This window comes from Dermacentor variabilis, chromosome 3 (assembly GCF_050947875.1).
Source record: "Dermacentor variabilis isolate Ectoservices chromosome 3, ASM5094787v1, whole genome shotgun sequence".
Lineage (NCBI taxonomy): Eukaryota > Metazoa > Arthropoda > Arachnida > Ixodida > Ixodidae > Dermacentor > Dermacentor variabilis.
The window spans coordinates 152,212,819-152,231,202 of NC_134570.1; the positions used below are offsets into that span (position 1 = coordinate 152,212,819).

General features: G+C 47.4%; 1 protein-coding gene across 1 annotated transcript in view; it reads right to left on the reverse strand.

The window, feature by feature from the left end:
* LOC142576402 (monocarboxylate transporter 14-like) overlaps window positions 1-15,055 on the reverse strand; it is a 51,778-nt gene extending 36,723 nt beyond the window's left edge. The window contains exon 1 of the mRNA XM_075686521.1: window positions 14,606-15,055. The gene's annotated coding sequence lies outside the window, so the exon portion shown is untranslated. The remainder of the gene's footprint in view (window positions 1-14,605) is intronic.
* Between the last annotated feature and the right edge of the window lie 3,329 nt (window positions 15,056-18,384).

The window sequence follows — 18,384 nt, forward strand, 5'->3', positions numbered from 1 at the left end:
GTCATGGCGTAGGTGCCATCTTAGCCCTGCTTTAGCGTGACCGGGATCGCGTTATTGCTTATGCGAGCGGCCTCCTCACACCATCGGAGCGCAAATATTCCATTACGTAACGAGAATGCTTTGCTGTAGTCTGGGCGGTTGCGATGCTCCGTCCTTACGTTTACGGCCACCCCTTTTTAACGCGATAGCGTTAAGGAGCCCGTGTCGCAGAAAAGCCGGTGTCGTCGGCGTCGGTGTCGGTGTCGGCGTCCGCGGCGTTGGCCGTGAGCGATAAATCATGGCAGGCACTTCATAAATAAAAAGCAACTTCCAAGATGGGCTGGGTGGGAATCGAACCAGGGTCTCCCGAGTGTGAGACGGAGACGTTACCACTGAGCCACGAGTTCGATGCTTCAAAGCGGTACAAAAGCGCCTCTAGTGAACGCGGTGTTGCCTTAGAAACGAGCTGTTTAGGCTCAGGCGTGCGTCGCTTGCTCAGGCGCTCATTTCGTTGTCGCGCCGAACGCTGCGTTGCTCGACGCTCACCGCGTCCGATGCGGGGCGCGTAGTGGCTGCGCCGTAGCCCAGTACCCCTTGGCGGGTCGACGGGAACGCTGTCGCGTTCCACTCTTGAAGGCGAAGCTTAAGCGTCCTCCAATTTTTCGTAGTCACCGATCATCATGCTCTTTGCTGGCTCTCATCGCTAAAAGATCCTACAGGCAAGCTTGGTCGATGGGCTTTGAGGCTACAAAAATTTTCATATTCCGTGGTCTACAAGTCCGGCCACCTGCACCAAGATGCTGACAGTTTGTCGCATTACCCTGTTGATGACTCTGACACCTCCAATATTGCAAGTACTTCTTGCGCATTCTCTGTATCCCAGCTGCTTCATGTCACCGACGAGCAACGCCGTGACACCTACATCAGAGCACTCATCGACCGTTTTGAACACTCTCCGGCCGATGCTGCTCTACGCCTCTTCGTCCTCCGCGACGGTACTCTGTACCGTCGTAACCTTCATCCGGACGGCTCTGAGTTCCTACTTGTGATACCTAAACACCTCCGCTCAACCGTTCTAGAAGAGCTTCACGACGCACCAATGGCAAGACACCTCGACGTATCTCGAACCTAGGACCGTGTACATCGCCGTTTCTTCTGGCCGGGCCTTGTCCGTTCCGTACGACGTTACATCGCCGCTTGTGAACTTTGCCGACGACGCAAGAAGCCTTCCCAGCTCCCCGCTGGTTACCTGCAGCCGGTCGACATCGTTGCCGAGCCCTTCCATCGTGTCGGCTTAGACCTTCTCGGCCCATTTCCGGAATCGACATCAGGAAACAAGTGGATTGCAGTCGCGGTGGACTACACGACCCGCTACGCCATAACCCGCGCTCTTCCGACCAGTTGCACAACTGATGTTGCGGACTTGCTCCTGCATGATATCATTTTGATTCATGGTGCTCCGCGTCAATTGCTAACAGACCGTGGCCGTACGTTCTTAGCCACAGTCATTGACGACATCATGCATGCCTGCTCAATACAGCATAAATTTAGCACCTTCTATCACCCCCATCAAACGAACGGCCTCACTGAGCGTTTGAATCGCACCCTTACAGACATACTATCCAAATACGTTTCGGACGACCACCGTGACTAGGACCAGGCTCTACCTTACATTACCTTTGCGTACAACACTTCCCGTCCCGAAACTGCTGGCTTTTTGCTTTTTTACATCTTGCATGACCGTAAACCGATGCTACCTAACACTGGACACTGTGCTTCTGTCCACCACAGCTTCAACTAACGCTTATGCCCGTGATGCTGTCGCCAATACTGATCATGCTCGCCAACTTTCGGGCGCTCGTCTAGAAGTCTCTCTAGGCAAACAAAAGCAACGCTACGACCTCCGTCACCGTGATGTCCATTTTGTGCCCGGCATCCTCGTGTTGCTTTGGTCACCATCGCGTAAAGTTGGCCTTTCTGAAAAACTGCTTCCCTGCTACACACGCCCATATCGCGTGCTCCGCCAAGTGACCGATGTCACCTACGAAATCGTTCTAGCAACGCCCACTACGTACTCCGCTGTGACAACCAGTCACATTGTCCACGTCGCCCGAATCAAACCATACAACTCTCCACGCGCCTTGGATATTTAACAGCACCGTGACGGTGTTTTTTCAGCCGGGGAGTAGTATTACGATATCGTCGACCGATGCCCAAGGGACGAGCCGCCGCGAGAACGACAACGAAGTGGGTCTGTGCCCTTGGCGCGAGCGAGTGTCCGCCTGGTGGTCTGGCTCCAGTGTAAATCGCCTGTATATAGCCTCTTTCATCTGTGTTTTTCCACACGTAACAATATATATATATATATATATATATATATATATATATATATATATATATATATATATATATATATATATATATATATATATATATATAGAGAGAGAGAGAGAGAGAGAGAGAGAGAGAAGACGGCAGCAAGACTGAATGAAGAAACTTGCGTTTTATAGAGGAACCTGTGCCCTTAAAATCAGGCTGCACTCAAAGAACAACGATAGTGGCGAACACACTCAGCGATCGTCGAAAATCTCATCTGCCAGCGCGTTGGCTTCTTCAAATCATCGAAGGTTTCAGAGTAATGGCTCGTGCCCGTGTGTGTTTCAGAAAATACTACACAATTCGCGTCGCACATGCATTCAGATTACACAAGCTTGGGTGACGACAGACAACGGGTAGAATCATCGATAACATTCGAGAATCTTCCGATACACACGGGTGCGTCCCGCGCTGAGCGATAACACTCGTTGACGGTGAAACGCGGTCACCCGAAAAAATAAACAAGTACGTGTGTCAATGTCCCCGTCTCAAGAAGCATCGTCGCGATGCTACAAACATACTAGTAGAACGAAAAACAGAAAAGGACACTTAATAAAAAAAAGTAACAAAACAACAAAAAAGCATTGTCGAAAGTGGCACAACCCAAAAAAAATGATATTCTAAAGTTAGCTACGCAAAATCTTAAAGTTCGCACGCGCTGGTAGAATGGCTTGAGCCGCACAACATGGACTATTTCAGGTCGTCAACGGCGCCACTGTGATAGCGAAATGCCGTCTGGCACGACCTCATAGTCGAGTGCGCCATTGTGTCGGAGGGTCTTGTAAGGTCCGAAATAGCGGCTTAATAGTGCCTCACCGAGTCCTGGTCGGCGTGTCGAGGTTTCCACCCAAGCACGGTCGCCGGGCTGGTATTCCACGTAGCTTCACCGAAGTTAGCAGTGTCGGCTGTCCATCTTCTCCTCGATCTTGGTGGTTCTCACCGGCGAGCAAGCTGTCGTGCTTGTTCGGCACGCTGGAGATAGGTGGAGATGTCGACATTTACTTCGTCGGTCACGTACGACAGCATGGCGTCAAGAGTCCTCGTTCGGTTCCTTCCGTAAACCAGATTGAACGGCATGATCTGAGTTGTTTCTTGCACTGCCGTCTTGTAAGCAAAGGTTACGTACTGCAGAATGGCATCCCATGTCTTGTGTTCGACGTCGACGTACGTTGCTAGCACGACGGCAAGAGTCTTCTTCACCGCTCCGTAAGACCATTCGTCTGTGGATGCTCGGCAGTTGTCCTCCTGTGGCTTGTCCGGCTGTATTGCAACATGGTTTGGGTGAGTACTGCTGTAAACGCCTTTCCTCTCTCGATGATGAGGACTTCTCGGGCACGATGTCGTAGCTGGATGCTCTCGACGAAAAAAGGGGCTACTTCGACACACTACCTATAGCCAGAGCTTTCGTTTTAGCGTAGTGACTAAGGTGTTTTGTGACCATGACGATGAGCTTGTTTCCATATTCCGACGTGGGAAAGGGCCCTAGCAAATCCATTCCAATCTGCTGAAACAATTTGAAAGGTGCTTTGATTACCTGTAGTAATACCGGTGGCCTCGTTCGCGGTGTCTTGCGTCGTTGGCAGTCACGGCAAGTCTTCACGTAACGGGCGACGTCGGCGGTCAGGCGCAGCCAGTAATACTCCTCTTGTATACTACAAAGCGTACGGGAAAACTGGAGGTGCACGAATGTCTAATCGTCTTGTACGGCGTGCAGGACTTCTGACCAGAGTACAGCAGGTATAACGAGGAGGTAGTTTGCAGGAGCTGACGAAAAGTTCTTCTTCACCAGGACGTCATTTCTCAAAAAGAATGAAGACAATGCGCGCCTAACTATCCTCGGAAAAAGTTGGTTATGCCTTGCAAGTACTCAGCAAGGCTTCTTAGCTCGGGGTCCACTCGCGTCGTTGTTTTGGTCATCTTTGGGCGGCGGGTCCACGGGAGCGCGAGACAGGCAGTCGGCATCAGATTGTTTTTGTTCGGACTTGAAAATTACAGTGATATCATATTTTGCAATCGAGGCTTTACCATGCCAGGCGTCCTGAAGGCTCCTTTAAGGTCACTAGCGAAAGCAAGGCTTGATGGTCGCTTACGACTTTGAACAGTATGCCATATTCGTGAGGGTGAAATTTTTCTATAGCCCATATGATGGCAAGGCATTTCTTTTCGGTTGTAAAATAATTGCCTTTTCTTTTTGACAGCGAGTAGCTAGCGTCAGCTATCACGCGTTCAAGTCATCTTTCCTCTGGACTAGAACGGGACCCAGGCCTAGGCTTCTGGCGTCCGTGTGGATTTCCGTATTGGTGTCTTCGTCGAAGTGCGCCAGTACCGGTGGCGACCGCATGCGTCGTTTGAGTTCTTGAGACGCGTTGCCCTGCGGCGTTGCCCACTTGAACTCGACATCACATTTAGTTAGATATGTCAGTGGCGCAGCGATACGTGAAAAGTCCTTGAGAAAGTGCCTCTAGTAAGCGCACATGCCAAGGAATCTACGCACTGCCTTCTTGGGGACCTGCTGCTGGAACTTCGCGATGGCAGCTCTCTTCTGCGGGTCAGGATGTACTCCATACTTGCTGATAACGTGTTCAAGGAACAGCAGCTCTTCATGCGCAAAGTGACGCTTTTCCGGCTTCAAAGTGAGTGAGGAAGACTTGATTGTCTTTAGTACTGTTTCAAGGAGGCTCAAGTGCTCGTCGAAAATTGCAGAAAAAACAACGACATCCGCCAAGTAGACGAGGCAAGTCTGACACTTCAACCCTGCTAACACCGTGTTTATCACGCGCTGGAACACTGCCGGCACCCAGCACAGTCCGAATAGTATGACTTTAAACTCGTAGAGGCCGGCTGGCATGATGAAGGCAGTCTTTTCGGAATCCCGCTCGTTCAGTGCTGTGTGCAAATAGCCAGTCTTGAGATCCATCGACAAGAAGTGTTTAGTGTTGCAGAGCCAATCCAATACTTCATTTGTCTTTCTTCGTAATCCCATTCAATCGACGATTATTGATGCAGAAACGTAGCGATCCGTCCTTCTCATTTACCAAGAATACGGAAGATGTCCGCGGGCATTTCGACGGATGGATGATGTTGTCGCGTTGTATTTTATCGACTTCTAGTCTTATAGCTTCACGTTCGCGCCTCAAAATTTGTAAGCTCTGCCGGAGGGGTCGAGCGCATTCTTCGGTTATTATTCGATGCTTTTGCAGCTGGTTGTTGAATCCTCGATGACGTCGCAATGCAGTCATTGTATCGCCGAGGCTCCTGAGCTGTTCCTCCTTACTTATGGGGAGATTTGGATTTATATCGAAGTGTGATTCGGGAACTGTGGTCGTCGAGGTAGAAGGTGCAAAACGTATTGCTAGTTTCTACAATTTCCTCGATGTATGCCATCGTCGTGCCCTTGTTGATGTGCTTGAACTCTTGGCTAAACTTTGCGAGCAACACTGGGGTTCTTCCCCCATGCAGTCGAGCAATCCCTCTTGCGACGCAAATTTGACGGTTGAGCAGTAGACGTTGGTCACCCTCTATGACGCCTTCTACGTCTGCAGGTATTTCGGTGCCGACAGAAATAACAATGCTGGAGCAGGGCTGGACGTCAATTTGATTTTTAGAGAACACTCAAGGCACAGTGACTACGAGAGCTCTCCAGCGGTATCGTTTGATCTTCGAATTATCCTATTCGACTTCAGCTCGATGACTGCGCCTTGTTGGTTCAGGAAATCTATGCCAAGAATTGCGCCTCGTGGACAATGTTGGAGGATAACGAAGGTGGCAGGGTAGGTGCGGTCAATAATGGTAATTCGGGCCATGTGGATTCCAGTCGATGTCATCAGGTGTGCTCCAGCTGTCCGGATTTGAGGGACTTCCCATGCAGTCTTAACTTTCTTCAACTGAGTGGCAAGGGCTCCACTCATCACGGAGTAGTCGACTCCTGTGTCCACTGAGGCTGCGACTGCGTGGCCATCAAGAATCACGTCGAGGTCGGTGGTTCCTTATCTTGCATAGCAGTTATGTCTTGATGTCGCACCACGGTTCCTCGGGTTGCGTCGTCAGGTCTTTTTTCGGCGTATAGTTTGCATCTAGGGTTCGTCGGGATGGCGATGTCTCGTTGATATATCGTCGAGATAGACTTTTCGCCATCTTTGTCGGTGGCGCAGAATCTGCGTCTGTTCGACGAACCGCAACCGCACCCCCAACGGTTGCTTCTTATACTTTAACCGATATGGGCTGACGGACCGACTCCGGGCTAGGCCAGCGTATGGACGGTGCCATGGTGACAGGTAGTGGCCTGGTGACGACGGTACGGTCATCCAGGGCTCCACTGAGTAGCGGCGAGGCAGTCGGCGATGAGGGTGCGGTGTTTTGACGGCGAAACGTCGCAGTCCCATCTCGGGGTAAGGACATCGGCGGTAGATGTCGCCAGCTTCTCCGCAGCGATAGCAGAGCGGACGGTGGTAGGGGCTCACCAAGCGTCAGCCTTCCTTAGAGCGCTGCACGGGGCGATTTCTTGGCGTGCTGGCGGCGGCAGTGCTGGAGGACGGAACAAAGACGTTACCGCGCCTTGGCGTAGTCGTGGAGAGGAAACATCACGGCGGGATACGGCAGCGTACGTCATCACTTCCGGCAGAGGCTGTGGCGATTTAAGTAGTCCGAGGGATAGTTGGAGTTCCTCGCGTGTGACATCGTCAATCGAACCCACTTGAGGCTGCTGTAAAGGGAACAGCTTCTGAAGCTCCTCCCACACGACCACTCTGATAGTCTCGCGAAGGTAGTATGTGACGAGTGAGTCAACTCCGGCGTAGTTCGATGAGTCTGTGCGGCGGTCGAATAGCCGGTTCCGCATTTGCAATGTCTTCTCCCCGATGGCCGGCCTCGCTGAGAAACTCGTCGACGTTCTTCGGTGGGATTCGTACATTCCGGCGAGAAGTTCCTCCTTCACACCACACATGAGTAGACGGACTTTCTTCCCCTCGGACATTTCCGGGTGGGTGTGCCGGAATAGACTGCTGATCTCCTCCGTGAAGATCGCGATTATTTCATTGACCAGCTGCACTTGTGTTTCTAGTAGAGCTTGGGCTCGTTATCTCCGTACGACTCTTGTGAATGTCTGCAGGAAGTCGCTTCGGAAGAGGTCCCATGTCGTTCAGATGGTTTCCGTTTTCTCCAACCACGTTCTGGCGGCGCCCTTCAATACAAAAAAATGACTTATCGCAGCTTGCCGTTGGAGTCCCAGTTGTTGAAGATCGCGGTTCGTTCACAGGTCTCATGACAGGTTTCTGGGTCTTCGTACGATGATTCATGGTAGGTTGGTGGGTGCCGAGGTTGTTGCAGCAGAATTGGGGACGCTGGGTCAGTCATTGGGTTTTATGACTTGGGCTTGATCCCTACGGTTTTTTTGGAAGAGGTCTGTATTCCGGTAGCAGTCCTTTCTGTCTGTGGCTAGCTCGCTGGTCCTCGGCGACATTGGTGTTGTCCTCGAGTTTCGGGCATGGATCGCGACTTCTGTACGGCGTTCTGTACATGAATTCACTAACACCTCCACCAGATGAAGTGTAGTAGTGACGGTGAAGAAGGCAGCAAAACTGTGAATGAAGAAACTAGCCTTTTATTGGGCTAACCTGTGCCCTCAAAAGCAGACTACACTGGAAGAACAACTGCGGCGAACACAGTCAGCGATCGTCGAAACTCTTATCTGTCGGTTAAGCGCGTCGGCTTCTACACATTGGTTATCGAAGGTTCCAGAGTAATTGGGGGTGCCCGCGTTTCTTCCAGAAAACTTAAGTCAGAACAGAGAACGGGTATAAGAGTTGAGAAACTGCCGATACATGCGGGCCCTTCCCGCGCTTTGCGATAACATTTGTTAGGCGGCTAAAGCGGGCACCCGAAAAGATAAACAAGTGCGCTTGCCAATATATATATATATATATATATATATATGTGTGTGTGTGTGTGTGTGTGTGTGTGTGTGTGTGTGTGTGTGTGTGTGTGTGTGTGTATGCACTACATGTTTTTATACTTCAATGCCCTCGAATTTCCCAGATTTTTGCAGGCATGTTTCATTCATTTCAAATATATCCCTCTGTACAACTTTTTGTTAATACCTCTGTCGCCAAAGCGTAATCAAATCTAATTTTTATAGGAGGTCCAATCAGCTGAACATGTTTGATTCTAGAGATATGTGTGTGCTTCTTTGAGTTTCGAGGTGCTCAACATTGCTTTTCGACAACCGTGTCATCTTTGAAGGGTTCTATGTGCTGCGATACGCGCAATACTTTATTCTCATAAACATTGTCATATAGGCCTCGTTTGTGCCGTCGATGATTTTTTTTCTCGACAATAACGATGAATAACAGATATCATTTCACCACCAAGCACAAACAGCACCGCTCTCAAACTCTGAATAGAGAACAACACAGGTGGTTGTGCCAGGCCGTGCAGTCGTCAACCAACTCCAAGGTTATTGCAGGGATTTAATTTTCATAAGCAACCGTGGACGAAAAAGAAAACAACCCAAAAGTATGATGATCGAAGCTCCGCCATATCGCCTCATCCTACATTGACGATGTCAGATGTGACCACGAATTTCAACCAGAGCCTGAACTTCACAAACAGCTTAACTTAAGCACTCTACGGTCAAAAACCTGCCCTTGAACTAGTCAAAGAGGCGCGAATTAACCTTAGGAAGAATATTTTCTCAGGTGACGTGCCAACGCTGGTCACGCTAGATAATCCGTTGACACACTTGTACCCATATTGGTGCTTTTTTTCATCGCGCACAGCAGTATAACGGGCCTGGCGTTATTCACTGTGTCGGTACATTCATCACTGCTACGACTTGCCACAGCATTCACCTCCCTGTTCAAGAATCTTGAGTTTCGTTGCCGTGGTTCGTTAGAAGATGGCATTAAGATTAAGACAACGCAGAAAAAAAAAGATGTCCTCAGTGGCAAAACTGCGTGGGTCGAAGTACCGTTCACTATATTCCCGATGATGGGGATCGCATTGTCTTCAACGTGTGCAGTGTAGCGGGGGCAGTCGAAAATTTTCGTTTCCTTCAATTGGTGGCGATGGTCCCAACACAGCTTCCATCTTTAACTGCTGTCTCAGTACGAAAGAAAGAAGCCAATGATAATGCGCGTCCATGTCTTCCCGTATACTTCATTTCTTGTTATTTCTTTTCTTTTCCTTTCTTCGGACCCTGAATGTAGCGTCTGTCAGACTCCTGAGGCAAATAGACCACATACTTTGCGTGTGCCCTCAACATGCAGCCGAGTGATGTACACTTAAGTTTAGTGTTGACTGTTTGGACTCCCGCCCCTTTTCGTAAAAAAAGCTTTTAGGTGCGTGGAGAAAAGCTGACTATGTCTCTTGAACTTTCTACGTGAGACTGGCTTAGACAGTTTTCTCTAGGACATGTGACATAAAGACAGAGCGAAGTGTGCTTTCGTGATAATTTATTGTGTGGGGAGGATTACTACCGCGTGTAGTGGGCCTAAAGCTCACATCCGCAAAATGGACAACGTGTATGTAGTAGCTCATTGTACCAGGTAGGTGGTACTCATTGTACCACCTGCCTTTCCCTGTGTGTCCCACTTCCCCTTTTCTCAGCGAGGAGTAGCAGGCTAAGGACACGCTCTCCAAGAAGACCTCTCCTCCTTTCTCTTCATGAAAATCTACCTCACCCTGCCCCCGGCCCCTCCTGAAAGCGGAAATTATCGGCGTGATAAATCATGATATTCGTGTAACTGCATGTAACGGTAGCTGCATTACATTCAGACTGGCTCGTCGCAAAAGTAATACCGATTCATAAAGGTGGCAATAGGTTGCACATAGACACATACCAACCAATTTCTTTAACAAGCTACTGTTTCAAATTAATGGAGCACATCATCAACAAATCCATTGTTAGTTACATAGAAAACGATAACCTTATATACCCTAAATAGCATGGCTTCAAGAAAGGCCTTTCTACAGTGACACAGCTATCGAAAATTTCGCATGAGTTTGCAGAGATAATTAAGTCCGGACTACAAGCAGACGCCATATTCGTCGATTACTCCAAACCCTTCGATCGCGTGCCTCACTGTGAAATGATCCAAAAACTTAAACTTATTGGCATTGCATCTAACAGTGTTGCGTCGATAGCATCTTACCTCACACTCAGATCACAATATGTATCTGTAAACAATAATGAGTCAGACAGCCTTGAAGTCTTTGCTGGCGTGACGCAGGGGTCCGTGCTAGGGTCATTGCAATTTCTTATGTGTGTCAACGACATCCCATGATGTAGTGAGCCTAAAGTAACCGTACGTCTTTTTGCAGATGATTGTGTTGTCTACAAAACTGTTTGGTCTGTCGATGATCAAACTAAACACCTCACTAAACAGCACCAAAACAAAAGTCGGTGGTACTCCGTTAGACAGGATGCCAGTAAGTTATCGCAGAATACCAAAGATCTGATCAAGAAACGCCACTGTATGAGAGCCTCTAACCGTACAGCTAGAATGGAACTGGCAGAACTTTCCAAGTTAATCAATAAGCGTAAGACAGCTGACATAAGGAAGTATAATATGGATTGAATTGAACATCCTCTCAGGAACGGAGGAAGCCTAAAAACAGTGAAGAAGAAACTAGGAATAGGCAAGAATCAGATGTGTGCGTTAAGAGACAAAGCCGACAATATCATTACTAATCTGGATGAGATAGTTCAAGTGGCTGAGGAGTTCTATACGGATTTTTACAGTACCAGTGGCACCCAAGAAGCTATTCGAAGAGAGGATAATCTAGAGGAATTCGAAATCCCACGGGTAACGCTGGAAAAAGTAAAGAAGGGCTTCGGAGCTATGCAAAGGAGGAAGGCAGCTGGGGAGGATCAGGTAACGGGAGATTTGTTGAAGGATGGTGGGCAGATTGTTCTAGAGAAACTGGCCGCCTTGTATACGCAATGCCTCATGACCTCGAGCGTACTGGAATCTTGGAAGAACGCTAACATAACGCTAATACATGAGAAAGGGGACGCCAAAGACTTGAAAAATTATCGACCGATCAGCTTACTGTCAGTTGCCTACAAACTATTTACTAAGGTAATCGCAAATAGAATCAGGAACACTTTAGACTTCTGTCAACCAAAGGACCAGGCAGGATTCCGTAAAGGCTACTCAACAAGAGACCATACTCACACTATCAATCAGGTGATAGAGAACTGTGCGGAATATAACCAACCCTTATATATAGCTTTCATTGATTACGAGAAAGCGTTTGATTCTGTCGAAACCTCAGCAGTCATGGAGGCATTACGGAATCAGGGTGTAGACGAGCCGTATGTAAAAATACTGAGAGATATCTGTAGCGGCTTCACAGCCACCGTAGTTCTCTATAGAGAAAACAACAAAATCCCAATAAAGAAAGGCGTCAGGCAGGCAGATACGATCTCTCAAATGCTATTCACAGCGTGTTTACAGGAGGTATTCAGAGACCTGGATTGGGAAGAATTGGGGATGAAAGTTAATGAAGAACACCTAAGTAACCTGCAATTCGCTGATGATATTGCCTTGCTTACTAACTCAGGGGACCAATTGCAATGCATGCTCACTGACCTGGAGAGGCAAAGCAGAAGGGTGGGTCTAAAAATTAATCTGCAGGAAACTAAATTAATGTTTAACAGTATCGGAAGAGAACAGCAGTTTACGATAGGTAGCGAGGCACTAGAGGTGGTAAGGGGATACATCTACTTAGGACAGGTAATGACCGCAGATCTGGATCACGAGACTGAAATAATCAGAATAAGAATGGGCTAGGGCGCGTTTGGCAGGCATTCTCAGATCATGAACAGCAGGTTGCCCTTATCCCTCAAGAGGAAAGTGTATAACAGCTGCGTCTTACCATTACTCACGTAGAGGACAGAAACCTGGAAGCTTACGAAACGGGCTCTACTTAAATTGAGGAGACGCAACGGGCTATGGAAAGAAGAATAATAGTTGTAACGTTAAGGATAATAAAAGAGCAGATTAGGGTGAGGGAACAAACGCGAGGTAATGACACCTCAGTTGAAATCAAGAAAAACAAATGGGCATGGGCAGGACATGTAATGAGGAGGGAAGATAACCGATGGTCATGAAGAGTTACGAACTGGATTCCAAGGGAAGGCAAGCGTAGTAGGGGACGGCAGAAAGTTAGGTGGGCGGAGGAGATTATAAAGTTTGCAGGGACAACATGGCCACAATTAGCACAGGACCGGGGTAGTTGGAGAAGTATGGGAGAGGCCTTTGCTCTGCAGTGGGTGTAACCAGGCTGATGATGATAATGATGATGATGATGATAAAACAGCAGTGCGATTTGGTTTGATAGGTAGGGAATGAGGTTCAACACCAGTAAAACAGCATGCCTCACTTTTACACATAAAAAGGTACCTGACATGTTCACTTACAACATAAGAGGCGCAGCTATAATAAGATGAGATACTGTAAAATATTTGGGTGTGACATCCTCGAGCTCGCTCAAATGGGACACACACATTCATATCACATGTGCAAAGGCATTTAGGCAGCTCAATTTCTCACGTCGTAAATTGGCAACAGCCCCATCCCATGTCAAATTAACTTCGTACAAAACCCTCGTCCAGCCAATACTTGAGTATGTCAGTATTGTATGGTGCCCGCAGCAGTCTTACCTAATTGATAAACTTGATAAAATACAGCGCATCGCACTCCGTTACATTTATTCCAGATACTCGCCGTTCGACAGCGTCACTGCCTTACGTGAACAAGCAAATATCCCGACTCCAATATCAGGAAGGCGTATCGCTGCCATGAAGTTCCTTTTTCTTCTTTATCACGGGCACATAAATATAGATAAAACAGAGCACATTAGGCCACCCTTCCAACATTCGGAAAGAAGAAATCACCGTAAGTGCATCACACAGTTTTCTGCGCGTTGCAACACATTTAAATGCTCATTTTTCCATCTGCAATTAAAGCCTGCAACCGTCTGTCGGAACCAATTGCACATGTTGACTCCGTCGAGGAATTCGCATCCAGAATACGTGCACTTTTTATGATTAGGTCTCTTTCCGATTATGTACTGTACTACAACGTTGCGTTGCGCAACTGTGTGTTGGCAGTTTCCCACCACATCTGAATTGTTCGTAGCTCTTACCCCTTCCCTGTATTATCTGCCTTGTACTGTGTGCTTTGGTGTGTCGTTTTGTTTTCATGTTATATCTTTGAATTGTAATAATTAGCGTATTTCATTGCTTTCTTCTGTTTTCACCAACATTGTTTTGTTGTTTTCATTGTGACCCACTCCTATATGAGCCTGTAAAAAGACATACAGTATTGCCAAATAAATAATTAAATAAAATAACTAATTACAAATTCATTAGCTCACTTTTCATTATCTTCTTAGGAGGCATGTTGAAATCGCGAAATTGTAACCAAGCGGTTAAGCAGTCAAGTCACATAGTAAAATTATAATGCTAACCTCACTATCCAGAAATTTGTCAGCAAGATGTTCTACAACATTCTGTAGCCTTCCTGTTAAGTGGTTTCCCGGAGTCTCCACGTAGCACTTCTGGCCTATGCAAGTCCTAGGCGGATGCAGCTGGAGAGGTGTCCTCATAATAATGGTGCTACAATGTCACCTGAGCAAACGTGACTTCAGTACTGCTAGGCTTCATTTTAGCATTTACAGCATGCGCAAGACAGTCGTAGTCGGCTATGACATGAGCCGTAAAGAACATTATCAGCCAATATTCCTATTCGAAATATAAAACATAAGGCCCGTACCATAATTCAATATAATCAGTAGGGTTTATTTAGGGAACGTACACGTTTTCATACAGAATCATATAGCATCTACAGGATTAGCATATGGGTCATATGAGGCTCAGGGAAATTTTCACAAGGGCTAGACTATGTTATGAAGGCGTTCTAATTTTTCGTGCCGGCAATTTCCACCTCCAGCGCTCCAGCTGGATACATGGGCAGCACTGAGTATTGCAGGCCCCTTTAACCAAAAAAAAGTATATTTGTATAGCATAAAACAAGCGCACAGGTGGTAAGTGTCAAGGAAATGCGTCGTATCATAAATTCATTTCACCGCACAAACGCAAGCATCCGCAAAGTTAGATGCAGAGGAGACGGCCAAATACTTACAGGTACCACCAGTTGACCGCTTTTCGCGCAGTTTACTATATGCATTCCGTAACTATGCGTTAACTACGTGCTACCAATGCAAAATGAAGCGTCGATATACTTACGAAACTGACTATTTCCCAGTGTCCGGTGATCACCAGCACCATAGGTGACGAGAAGAGGGCCACCGTCGCTTCTCGATCGCTTTCAGGTTAGCGGTCACAGCACTCTGACCGGCGGGCTTAAATACAGCCCCAGCGATAACCGCGGCATCGTTGCGACCCTGCTGCGACTAATGGGGAATTGCGGTCGGGTCGCCTTCGCGCTGCTTGCGTTCTGTCAAGCACCCGGCATCGGCAGCTGCGCGCCTCTGTCTCCGTGTGAATAGTATCAGAACCTGCCACTTAGGGGCGTCGTGGGTGCAAAACATGTGCGCTGCTTTCGTTGTCAGCTCACAAACAAAAAATTAACGTCTGTAGGCTGTTTCGCATGGCGCGATTTTCACTCAGCGACAAAGCGAATTCCGTCGCTCAGCGACCGCCGCGACGTCGTGGTCTCTCCGCGACTGGACTGCAACAAGTTGGTCGCGCCGTCGCAGCGATCGCCGCGATGTGGGAAGGGCAATGTGTGTGACGAAACGAAGCGCCGTCAAAATAGGCGCTTTCCTGTTTTACCGCGCGTTGATAGCTTTGCGGAGCAATGTCGCGCGCCACTCTCTGTTATGCTTTAATATGGCGTACCCATAAGCGCCTGCGGCTTAGGAGCTTCACATTCTTTTTTTTTTCTTCCGCTTACACAATTGGTTTAAAAGGACAAGCTGCACGCTATCCAGGTCGGGAGCAGACGCCGCCTCAACATAAGGCACGTACCCACTTGATCGCCACCATCGCTACAAATTGTACCAGCTGCTTGTACATGCACACTCAATAGTAACTTGTTGTTCTGCAAAAGCAAATACTCATCAAGAAAAAACAGTTGTGGCTTCTATAGTAACCACGAAACTATAGTGTACTAAACGGAACCACTCCACCGACGCCCCACAAGCCGCACGCTCATACTTGCGGTGTTGTGCAGCGTCTCATTTACCGCATCTGCATGCAAGCTGTCGCAAAGACTCAACGCTTTTAAACGTTAGAAACTGGTGTACTTATTCTATTATCGAATAATAATAGGAAAATTCAAATCTTTCACTAGTTTCCGTGTTGTTTCTATTTAACGATGCAGGCACGGTGAGCAGGGGGCAACCTTGCGCCTCGCTGGGATGAAAATGGCGCTGCCGCAAAATGCATGTGAAGGCTGTCAGCGAAAATCGCTCTGTGACGTGCGCGGCAGAACCATTTTTTTCGCCCCAATCGCGCCATGTGACACAGCCTTATATTTTGTTTCAGATACTGCGATTTTAATCGCATCGAATGTACACTTTTGGTCGCATGCGTCTGAAATCGCAGCTCAAAAGTAAACCCCCCACCCCACCCACCCACCTCCTCTGTGACTGCGACTCACACGTGACACCGATCGCAGCGATCGCTGCCATTTCTTTCCGAAACTCCACCGAGAGCCGCGAGAGCTATTTCGCGGCTTATTTAAATAAATAGCGTCTTTCGCTCAACCTTCCTTGAACAGTGCCACTAACTGCATGGACCGATGTGTCGCACATGCGGTATTACGTACTATCAGCACTGACACGCGAACAAGGCACATAGATAATGTAGTAGGTCAGGTTCGGTTCTGTGATTACTGTCCGTTTGTTGGCACGCAACGTTGCTAATGAAGTGACGTTTTTCTTGATTTTTTTTTCACGTAGCTTCGGGTGCTAATAGCACTTACTTCTGCGGGCTTTTCGGTTATTAACACGCGCTGCGAGTTTCAAACAATGCGAGGTGTCCCTCACGAGACGACATAGTCTTCGCATGTCGTCCCAATTTTCAAGTTTGTAGCATACAAGCTACTCGCGATATACGAAGAGGCCACACTTGCCGCGCGGTATGCTTTTACGGACTCAGCAATTTAAAGAATATGCAACTACACTGAAATGCCGCGTCTAAGGGATGTGACATACCAGCATAGTATCAGGCGTTTCAACGTCGAGTTATACGCGCGATTATTTAGTTGTAGTCCGTACGCGTCGGGTTTTACGGGTTGTTTTCCCGGTGAATCAAACGTCTCATTTCAAGGTGCTGGTACTTCCGCTGCGAGACGCGATTGCTTATGACGGTCACAAAGCGAAAGCGTAAACTATCTTTCTTAATCAATTTTCTAGAATAGCATATTCAACACTTTGAGTATGAGTAAACAGGATCGTCCATTTGTTTTCGAAGCGCTAGTGCACGATAAGCGTCATTTAAAATTCTGTTCTTTTTCCGTTGTATCATTTTTTCCCTGCATTTATACCAATAAACCTTCAACACGTTGTAGATTTTGTATCCTTACTACAGATGTATTAGATTTAACTTGAAAAGCTAATTGCATACTGCAGTTACTTCCGCGCATCGAGCTTCTTTTGATTATGCTAGTCGTAAGGTACCCCGCTGTCCTAAGAAGCATCGTCGTAAAGATCCCTGCCATTATCTTATTCTCCCTCTCTGACTTGTGTAAAGTGTATGGAACAATCTGAAAAGCGGGCCAACACCATATTTTTATAAATTGTAGAAAACACTATGAACAAAAGCAAATCAAAATTGTGGAGTGAAGTCAGCTAGTTGCATGCCTTCTTGCAAATGATATCATCCTTACAAGTGCGGACGGTTCTTGCCCGCCCGCAGCTACTAAAACGCGGACGCACCAGGAGGTATAAGCCACGTCAAACATGAGAGATTCGGAGTTACTAATGAGCTTGAAATTATATGCATCTCTGCATAAACTAATTTAACCGTATCCTTATTTTTCTATTACGCGGTTTTGCGTGCCAAAACCACTTTCTAATTATGAGGCACGCCGTAGTGGGGGACTGCGGAAATTTGGACTACCTGGGGTTCTTTATAACGTGCGCATAAATCTCAGTACACGGGTGTTTTCTCATTTCGCCCCCATTAAAATGTGGCCGCCGTGGCCGGGATTCGATCCTGCGACCTCATGTTTAGCAGCCCAACACCATAGCCACTAAACAACCACTGCGGGTTAAATCGTATCCTGACACTACTGGCTCTAAGTTGAAGTATCATGCAAGTTGCAAGATATACAGAGCCAGCATCACATTCGTGCATCTGAATCGCGTTTTTTTTGTTAAATTGTGAGAAGGAGCTGCTTACTGGTCTATTCCATGCTGTGATTCAAAGATGTTTGTAAGCAGACTCGGCCAAAATTATTCTCAGCCAGGCTCACGTGAACTGAGTTTCACGGGCCGATCCAAGTCAGACTGAGCTGACTCTTGAGTGAGTTCACCGACCTATGTATACAATGCATGACGTTAATGTTTTGACCTTTGACGAGCATAAGCACACATTGCATAAGTTCCGTGTTGTATCACTTGAAAATAAGGACTTCATTTGAACATTGTAACAACGCTAACACATGCATCCACAAAGTAACAAGGACTAGACACAAGCCCTTGTGTCTCGTCCTTGTTAATTTTTGGACGCATGTGTTAGCGCTGTTACAACTTTCAAATCAACTATGCACCAACTCCCCCAGAAAGAAATTTTAATGAAAATAAGGACAATCGTACACATTGCAGTTACAGATACAGCTTAATTACATGATCAGATACAGCTTAATTACATGATCAGCTTGACAGATTGGGATGCTTGTTTCTATGCATGATTACCGCACACACCCCGCGGTGGCCCAACCAGGTTATGTTTCAGAATGAAGTTCACAACACAAATTCCATTCCACGACATACCATTTGCTGCTTTCTTCAGGGACAGACGCGGTCTTTCTGGTTGCCGCCTGCTGCTGCCTTTGG